This window comes from Aquarana catesbeiana, linkage group LG02 (assembly GCF_042186555.1).
Source record: "Aquarana catesbeiana isolate 2022-GZ linkage group LG02, ASM4218655v1, whole genome shotgun sequence".
Lineage (NCBI taxonomy): Eukaryota > Metazoa > Chordata > Amphibia > Anura > Ranidae > Aquarana > Aquarana catesbeiana.
The window spans coordinates 361,830,298-361,840,045 of NC_133325.1; the positions used below are offsets into that span (position 1 = coordinate 361,830,298).

The window sequence follows — 9,748 nt, forward strand, 5'->3', positions numbered from 1 at the left end:
CCAGGGGTGGGGTTTCTATCAGCGGCCCTGCGTGTCCACCAATGCAGCTTATGTCCACTAGTGCAGCCTGTGCCTAAAAATGCAGCCTACCTGTGCAGGGGAAGAGAGGAGAGGAATTGCCGGCCAGATGATCAGAGTGCCAAGGAACATCACAGCTTTCATTTCAATTGCTGTGTTCCCGCTGCTTGCCGTCTCATACAGCCCCGCCTCCTGGCCTGGGAACTTTGATATACGTCACACGTCCCGGGATTGGATGGGTGATCTGTCTATCAAAGTTCCAGACAAGAAGGAGGGGCTTTATGTGACAGCAAGTGCGGGGAACACACAGCAATTGAATTGAAAGCTGTGATGTTCCTTGGCGCTCTGATCATCCGACCACCTGCTCTCCTCTCTCATCCCCTCCGTGATCACTGGGACAACGGCTTCCATACAACCCCGCCTGCCAGCGGTATTCTCACCCCCCCCGGCTCCCAGGAAGCCCACCCTCGCCAGCCCTCATTTTCCACTCAACGAGGGGAAAATTTGAGGGAGAACTTACAAACGCCATGCAATTCATTTTTTCTACAGTTAAATCCTTTTATTTCAGAAGTAAAAGAAGAAGGAAAAAGAAACAAAATAAAAGCTCCAATCATTAGTACTTCCATATCTAGATACTAATAACCACAATATTGGATAGTACATTCCACTAATCACAAACTGTTTAGTCCAATAATATATTTACTATCATCATATTATTTAGAATGTCTTTCCCTTCTCGGTTGTGTATTCAATGAGTCTAATGCCCCGTACACACGGTCGGACATTGATCGGACATTCCGACAACAAAATCCATTGGATTTTTTCCGACGGATGTTGGCTCAAACTTGTCTTGCATACACACGGTCACACAAAGTTGTCGGAAAATCCGATCGTTCTGAACGCGGTGACGTAAAACACGTACATCAGGACTATAAACGGGGCAGTAGCCAATGGCTTTCGTCTCTTAATTTATTCCGAGAATGCGTGGCACTTTGTGTGTCGGATTTATGTACACACGATCGGAATTTAACCAATCGGATTTTGTTGGCGGAAAATTTTATAACCTGCTCTCAACTTTGTGCGTCGGAAATTCTGACGGAAAAAGTCTGATGGAGCCCACACACAATCGGAATTTCCGACAACACAATCTGATCGCACTTTTTCCGCCGGAAAATCCGACCGTGTGTACAGGGCATAACAGCCTAGTCCCATAATTGGGGAATAAGGGAAGAAAGAAAAAAAAAAGGGGGGGGCGGGTAAAGCATATTAGATTCCCCTAAATTTCTCTCTTCCTCCTTCCCTCCATCCCCCATCAGTGCCAAGTAGGGTTGCAATTCATGTTTTACTTTATTTTTGTGATAGCACGTTTCAATCCACTAAATTAACAAATCAATCAATTTGTGAAAACAAATTCTTACTATTTTCTTTTTATTTTTCAGAAGTTCAACAGCCGGAAGATTCTCCATATTTTGGTTATCAGGATTAAATCAGCACATTCCCTGCTGTAGAATGAACTTCCTTGTGAATGCACACTAGATATTTTGGAAGAACTGACTTTGAAAAATAACTGATTTAATGAAGTAATGTAAACATATTTATGTTGCACAATTATATTACACAGCTGTGCCAGCACACAAGAACATGAAAGCTCCCAAAAACCAAACCGTACAACCAATAGATGCCATTGGTATTTTGAGGATCTCCTTAAAATATAATGTTTGATCAGTTCCATATATCTGGAAAGAAGATTTTTCCTATCTATAACAAGTCTTGAAAATAGAAATTGATGCATGTGTCATGACTAACTGCTAGGGTGAACCATACTGCATAAGGATAAAGATCCACTACAAAGAATAACTGCTTTCCAACACTATTCTTTCTTCTAAAAGTAACATCTGTGAGATGAAGGTATTTTCCTATTCAGAATATGATGTTCTGCAACTTTGTGCCTTTATGTGTCAATGGAACTTTTTGTTGCCTTTGAATAACCTTATGTTTACAGTAGGGGGTGCATTATTCCTGTGTGTATATTCCAATGTATATATTAGAACATCTTACTATGCTAGTAACTGGCAAGGGGGGGAATCAGAAACCCTGTATGTGAATATTTAGAAGGGTGTTTATTTATTTGGTTTATCATAGTGGTATTAGCATTTATATGTCATTACTATGAACTTGTTTATACTATATTCATATAACACGGGCACTATTGTTCCCACGGGCACTATTGTTCGCAAGTTGGCCAGAAGGCACCTGTAGTGCTGTGTATAGAGATATGGTGCACTTATCTAGTGAATGAACTGAATCATAATCGGTCTAAAGTATTTATTCATTCAATGGGAGTGCTTTCAAGACCAGTGGTTGACATCGGTATAGGGGTGAATGTTTTGGACTCATGATGCTTGATTCATGTATTTAGCAGTGCCTCCAAGACCATTGGTTGACATGGGTATAGGGGTGAATGTTTTGGAGTCATGATGCTTGATTCATGTATTTAGCAGTGCCTCCAAGACCAGTGGTTGAAATGGGTATAGGGGTGAGTATTTCAGGCCCTTGATGCACAAGTTAATAGATAGTTGCATTTTAAGTGCAGACTTTTAGCTGTTATTCTTTGCAGGCTGCATGAAAAAATAAAGGAGTTTCTCTACCTCACAAGGAATCAGAACCCCCCTCACCAGCACACATACGCACACAATACACACACACCACGGCAGTTTCCTGGCATCTTTTTATATCCTGTTGTAATGCTGAGGATTTGCTAATGCCCACTACTAGAATAAGGTCATGGAAGATGAGAGACAGGCTTTGCATCTCTGCATTAGGTTGATTAAGCATACTTGGGGAAAAGGTGACAGTTAATGCTGAACCATACCTTTCAGTGGGACTATTCCCTCATTTCAAGGCTTCAAGGGTTAAATGCTCAATTAGCTCCAGGGTCAGGGCTGTCTTTAAAACGGGGCAGCTGCCCCGGGCCTAATCATAGTTGTGAGGCCCAAAGCAGCTGCCCATTGAGCCCACACTGCCTGAAAAAAGTTAATAAGTGAATTTGGGAGGGCCCAAGAAAATGTTTATTCAGGGTCCAATCAATATTAAATACAGCCCTGTCTAGGGTACTAGAAAAAGCACTTTTACTTACCTGATCCCCTGCACCCACAGGCTCCCTCTGCACTGCTAAAGCCGCCCCTGCAGCTTCCTCTCCCCTACACTCACAGGTCACGGGTCCTCTGACATCATCATGTATAATGCAGGACCCATATTTCTGCAATGAATGTGAGGACTCCAAGGAACAGTTCACCACTAGAGTGGAGGAGAGGGCTGTCTGCCAGAGTTGCAGAGATCAAGTAAATAAAATAGCTTTTTCATGACCCTAGAGATAAACAAACATTTACAGTAACCCCTGTAGTGCGTGTAATCCTACTGCAAGAAAGGATTTAGCCTTTTCCTGGAGATTTACTTTGAGCCCTGGTTCACATTGATACGATGCAGGAAACGCACAGGAAACACTGCCCTCCTCACATTGCACTGCATAGCAATTGCACTGTGTTAATGCGATCTGCTGTGGGTGTCAATTAAAAGTTAACAACACCCCAAAAGCAGGTCGCAAATTGATTGCCTCAATTGGATCGCATGGGTATGAACACCTATGGAATCCGATTCCAGTGTGGCAAATAAAAAGGTGCCTGCATCTTTTTTATGCAGATGCAGTTCAATTTGAGCCATTTAAAATGAAAGGGCTCAAATCGCACTGCACGGAATCGCATGTGATTCGCACATGAATCGCGCTGCATTCCTGTGCGAATCACATGCGATGTGACACTGTGAACCGGTGGATAAAGGATCTGCAATCATAGTGTAGTTATGTTTTAAGCTACAGCACATACTGTTTTTCGCTTTCTGCTCTCTAAGTGGGTATTGAGATCACATGCGTCACAAGAAGCAATGCTGTATAAAACAGCCATTATAGATAGGACAAACTGCTCACTACAATACGTGTGTGAAGCAGAGCTGGGAGTTTGTATATATTTATTTTATTGTAAAACCAAAGGCAACGCTTTTTTTTTAAATTTTGGATAGAGTAAGGAAGGATTGTGACCCTGTCAGTTTTTTTTTTTTGGTCCCATTGGGGAGATTTTCTAACACTTTCTGTCCCATAGCCACAACTGATAATAAGAGGAAATCCCTCCAAAGTGAGGAATCCCTGGTTGCGACTAGAACTAGTGTCCCCATTGTAAGATTCACCCTTTATTCCTGTTCTGGTGACTACTCAAAATTTTACTTCAAAGATAACGGTCACCAGGATAAACAGGGAGGGGACACAGGCAGTAATAAAAACCCCCTCTCTACTCTAATCTAATCTAACATTGAAAAAAAAAATGCCTTCAGTTATACTTGAAGATAAAGTGTAAAATCTAACCAAACACAGGCTACATTTGTAAAGGACTCCAATATCAATGCTGGAGAGTTTTTTTTTCTTTTAATATATACATATATATATATAAATAGATTTCTGAAAGACATCCAGCATCAGCACAGCAGTAATCTACTTATTTTATTTGCACCTGTCAAAATCCTATACAAAAACACATAGCAAACATATTGTAGATATCTAGTAGAACCACATGTATGTTGTATAATTCAGTAACCAATTGAAACACACTGAGAAATTGCCATGCTCTGCAGGTTTCTGTGTGACTTGCAATATATTGATATGTGTTGGGAATAGCTATGACAACAAAATGTATTTTAAACATCCATAATTTGGCTTTACAGAATGTAAACCAAATAGTTATAGCATGGAAAATAGAAAATATACATTTTATAATAAAACCAGATGTCTTTGAAATGTATATGATATAGAATTATTAAAAAAGTGCAGTAATACTTACGTACCTGCAAGCTAACTGAACATGAAACATTTTATGTCACTTGCACTGTCTTTTATTCATATTTAAATGTATACTGTGATATATTCTGATTGATTGAAAGTATGCCATATCCATTGCTGGACAATGTAATCTTTAAGTTGAAATAGTGTACATTTTTGTTTAAAGTAACCTTATTGGTCATAAATCATTTAGAACTATTGTACATTCTGTATCATGCAGTTTTAATGCAATATTTAAATTTTTTTTTTTATTGTTTTACTAGATGTAAGTACAAAAATACATTTATTCCCTTCTTTTTACCATTGATACATATGTATAATCTCACTTACGGACATGAAACACAAGGGGTACATTTCCAATTGCCTTGTGTTTCCAACAGATCATACTGTAAATATCCTCTTCTCCAGCTCCTCTTTTTACTTCTTTAGTCTTTACTTCTCCTATCCCATTCTTTCCCCTTTCCCTATTGCATTCTTGTATACTTACCCATTTTCAAGCAGAATCAATATGGTCACCATGGCTGGGACAAGGGGGCGGGAGGGGTGACTGCCCCAGGCACAGCAGTTTATGGTGGTGTGGGGGGGGGAGCTGCAAGTTTTAGCTAGAGACTGACAGGAGTAGTCACGTCAGCATCACTACTTCTGTCAGCCAGGTTCTAGAAGCAGCGAGGAGAGGAAGAGAGAGCCAGGAGGAAGTGCTGGCTGTGCTCTCATCCCCTTCCAGCTCCTCCTTCCTGCCAGTGCAGCGCTCCAGTACAAGCCAATAACTGGCAGCTCTGTTTACAGGAATATGGAAGCACTGCACTGGCAAGAAAGAGAAGCTGCAGGTGGAGAAAGAACACAGCTCACAAAGCTGAGCACTAGAAGTGTCCAGGAGAGGAGAAGAGAACTGTGAGGAGGTGTGGACTGTGCTCTCTAGCCCCATCCAGCTCCTCCTTCCTGCCAGAGCAGCACTCCTGTTGCCTGCTTGTTAGTACAGGATTGCTGTCAGATCAGAACTGTGCAGGGGTTTGCTTACCCACCCCTACCCTCATGTGTTTACTGTCAGTTTGCCCCCCTGGGTATGTCCTCCGTCCCTGCTCCTATCCAGCAGAAAATGGGGAATAGGGGGCTACTAAGCAAAGGCTGCAAAGTCCTAATCTGTTAGCACACCTGTATTAACAAGCTGGCAGAACTGTCCTCTGGGGATCAAGGGTAGGAAACAGCTTTAATTAACTTTGTGTAGTGTTACACCCATAGGAGCCACTGGTTAGGATGGGTCCTCTGTTCTTTGCCTCAACCCCTTTAAGAATTTCAGTCCCTTTAACAAACTAGATTCAGTGTACAAAGCATGCAATACCATAAAAAAAATCACTGAAAGTAATATTTAGTACCCAGTAGTAGTGCTATATAAAAAATTAGGCACTAAACCAGTTAGTAAAGGTAAACTTAATATATTGTCACCTGATATGGTTATAAAGTAAGTATAGAAATGGATTAACAGTGTTAATAACACCATTTAACGTACAGGGTGATTAGTAATAAAGACTAGGCATAAGATGACACTTGGCATCCAGATCAGCATAAGTAGTAGGAAGGTCACTGAAAGTACAGCAGTGAGCAGTAATAAAACCTGATTTACAGAACACAGGAACTATACTGCTAAAGTGCATTAACCACTTCAGCCCGGGTAGGTTTTACCCCCTTAATGACCAGGCCATTTTTTGCGATACGGCACTGCGTTAATTTTTCTGACAATTGCATGGTCTTGCGACATTGTACCCAAATAAAATTTGTGTGCTTTTTTTCCCCCATAAATAGAGCTTTCTTTTGGTGGTATTTGATCACCTCTGCGGTTTTTATTTTTTGCGCTATAAACAAAAAAGACAGCCAATTTTGAAAAAAACAATATTTTTAATTTCTGCTATAAAACATTCTCAATTAAAAAAATTAGAAAAAAATAATTTCTTCATCAATTTAGGTCAATATGTATTCTGCTACATATTTTTGGTAAAAAAAATCCCAATAAACGTATATTGATTGGTTTGCGCAAAAGTTATTGCACCTACAAACTATGAGATAGGTTTATGGTGTTTTTATGATTTTTTTTTTTTTTTTTTTTTACTAGTAATGGTGGCGATTAGTGATTTTTAGCAGGACTACGACACTGTGGCGGACAGATAAGACACCTAACTGACATTTTTGACGCTTTTTTGGGAACCAGTGACATTATTAGTAATCAGTGCTAAAAATATGCACTGACATTGTACTAATGACACTTGCATGGAAGGGGTTAACATCAGGGGCGATCAAGGGGTTAACTGCGTTCCCTGGGTGTGTTAACTAACTGGGGGAAGGGCTGCCTGAGATAACACACAGATCTGTCTTCCTGCATAGCAGAAAGACAAGATCTCAGTGTAATCTCCTGTCAGTACAGAGATCTGCCTTGTTTACTTCGGCAGATCCCCGTTCTGTCTCTGCGGGGAACGATTGGCTCCCCCGCTGGCCAATTGGCGCGTGCCCACGGAAGCTAGTACACGGTCCGCTGTACCGGTACGGCGATTTGCGCAGCCGAGCCACCTTGCCGCAGTATAACTGCTTCCGGTGGTCAGCAAGTGGTTAATGGGGACCATGCTAGGCCTAGACTGACTGGCCATAGAAATGAAAGAAAGGGGAATGGTGGGACTTGTAGTTCTTCAACAGCTGGAGGGCCCTAGGTTGCCTACCCCTGCTCTAGCTTGTATGCATGTGTGAAAAGGGGAAACAATGTAGATTCAATTTATGTGTCTGCAACCATAATGATAATCTTTTTTTTTTTTTTTTTTACAATTTACTTCAGTGGTGTTATTAACTAGAATTGTGTTGTAAAATCATGTCTCTCCATACCTATTTCTACACTCTGCATTGTTCGAATTGAATTAGCTCCACTGAAGAATTTAAATATCCTCTGACTTTTTGGTACGCTGCTTCACAAGAAATGGAATTGTGATGGCATAGGATGACCATCAAAATAAGACTAAGCGGAAGGTCTAGTGAATAAGGCCATTCTAATTTACATTGTAATAATAAATACCCCCCAGGTGTAAAAACTCTGCATTACATGTTTGCCAAAAAACAAATCTGAGGAAAAACAAAAAAAAATTAAAAAAAATAAATAAAACTTACATCCTAACTGGGAATGCAGAGAATCACAATTCTATTGAGGGGTTACCTCAATGTGTTCCTTAACCCTCCCAGATTCTTGCCATGCCATAAAAGCCATGTATGTTTATCAAGGGACATGTCTAAATAAAGCATGACCACATATATTTACTTTGCTTTTCTTTATCTCTGTGAAAAAATGGGTGATGTGGTATTGAAGAGCTGACCTGTGCAGGAATGTGCAATATTTATTGAAGTAATTCTGTATATTAAGTCTTCAGCTCTTAATGAATTTTCACAAGCTGGAATGGAGAACTTGTCTGTATATTACACTGGAGACACTTTCATCCTCCTCCTGTCAATTCTTCACAGATCCATCTCCCCGAAACATGTTTGCATCAATTCCAGTGTTCTGCATTACTGATAATGACTAATAAGTCTTCAATGTATTATCAATTAAAAAAAGTGTAATGGTTTGTGTGAGCTTTTAAACATCAATATTAAATGTGACATTTTTTTCTCTGAAAATGTTATAAATAAAAAAATATTTTTTTAACAACTGAATACTGTAAATCTCATTTGGTAGTGTTACTAATTGTAAAGTACAACTGATATTACCCTGTGAAAAAAAACACACACACACACAGTTTTTGACAAATCCTTAAAAATAAGAAACAATGTCCCCCGATGAAGACCCATTGTCAATCACACCGCCTGCCGCATCGTCGAACCCAAAAAAATAAAGAAAAGCTTAGCACTTAACGAAGTCTGACTGCCTGCTCCTCCTTCTGACAGTTCTTAAATATGTAAGGGATGGGCCACCTGGTGACCTCACCTGGTGGCCCCGCCCCTTGTGACATCAGGAGGAGCGGGCAGTCGGCAGTTAGCCATCATCGAGTGCATTTCTTTTCTTTCTTTTTTTTCGGGTCTAGCGGTGCAACGGACAGCATGGTTGATGATGGATCTACATCGGGGGACATTGTTTTTTTATTTTTAATAAAGGATTTGTGAAAAACTGTGTGTGTGTTTTTTTTTTCTTTTTAACACTTTTTTTGGTGAATGAGTACCCCATACTCATTCACATTGGGGGAGGGGGGCTGGGATCTGGGGGCCCCCTTGTTAAAGGGGACTTCCAGATTACGATAACCCCCCCGCCCGCAGACCCCTACAACCACCGCCCAAGGTTGTGGGGAGGAGGCCCTTGTCCCCATCAACATAGGGACAAGGTGCTCTGCCCCCACTGCCCCAAATCACCCCCCCCCCATGTTGAGGGCATGTGGCTTGGTATGGTTTGGGTGGGTGGCTCGCTCGTCCCCTCCCTTTCCTGACCTGCCGGGCTGCATGTTTGGATAAGGATCTGATATGGATTTGGGGGGCCCCCATGCCATTTTTTTTTAGTTTGGACGCGGGGTTCCCCACCAAGTACATACCAGACCCGAAGGGCCTGGTATGGATTGGGGGGGACCCCACAATGTTTTTTTCCCGATTTGTTTTGCCAGCAATTCTTTTTCTTTACATTCAGCTGTCAGCAGGGAAACCTGCTGACAGCTGATGCCTCATCGGTTGTTATAGACATGGTGTCAGGCTTCCGGGTCTGCTCCTTAGCAATCAGCTATACACAGTGTGTTTAAAGAGGAACTGCAGTCTGCTCACATAATTTGTAATAAAAACATCTTTGCTATTCTGAAGCTTCCCTCCAACCACTTTGCATATTATTTTATATAT

The 9,748-nt window shown here is 41.0% G+C and overlaps 1 protein-coding gene across 2 annotated transcripts in view; it reads left to right on the forward strand.

Annotated features, from left to right (window-relative positions):
• P2RX1 (purinergic receptor P2X 1) overlaps positions 1-8,582 on the forward strand; it is a 160,891-nt gene extending 152,309 nt beyond the window's left edge. For both annotated transcript variants that reach the window (XM_073615053.1, XM_073615052.1), the window contains one exon: positions 1,458-8,582. The gene's annotated coding sequence lies outside the window, so the exon portion shown is untranslated. The remainder of the gene's footprint in view (positions 1-1,457) is intronic.
• The last annotated feature ends 1,166 nt before the right edge of the window (positions 8,583-9,748 follow it).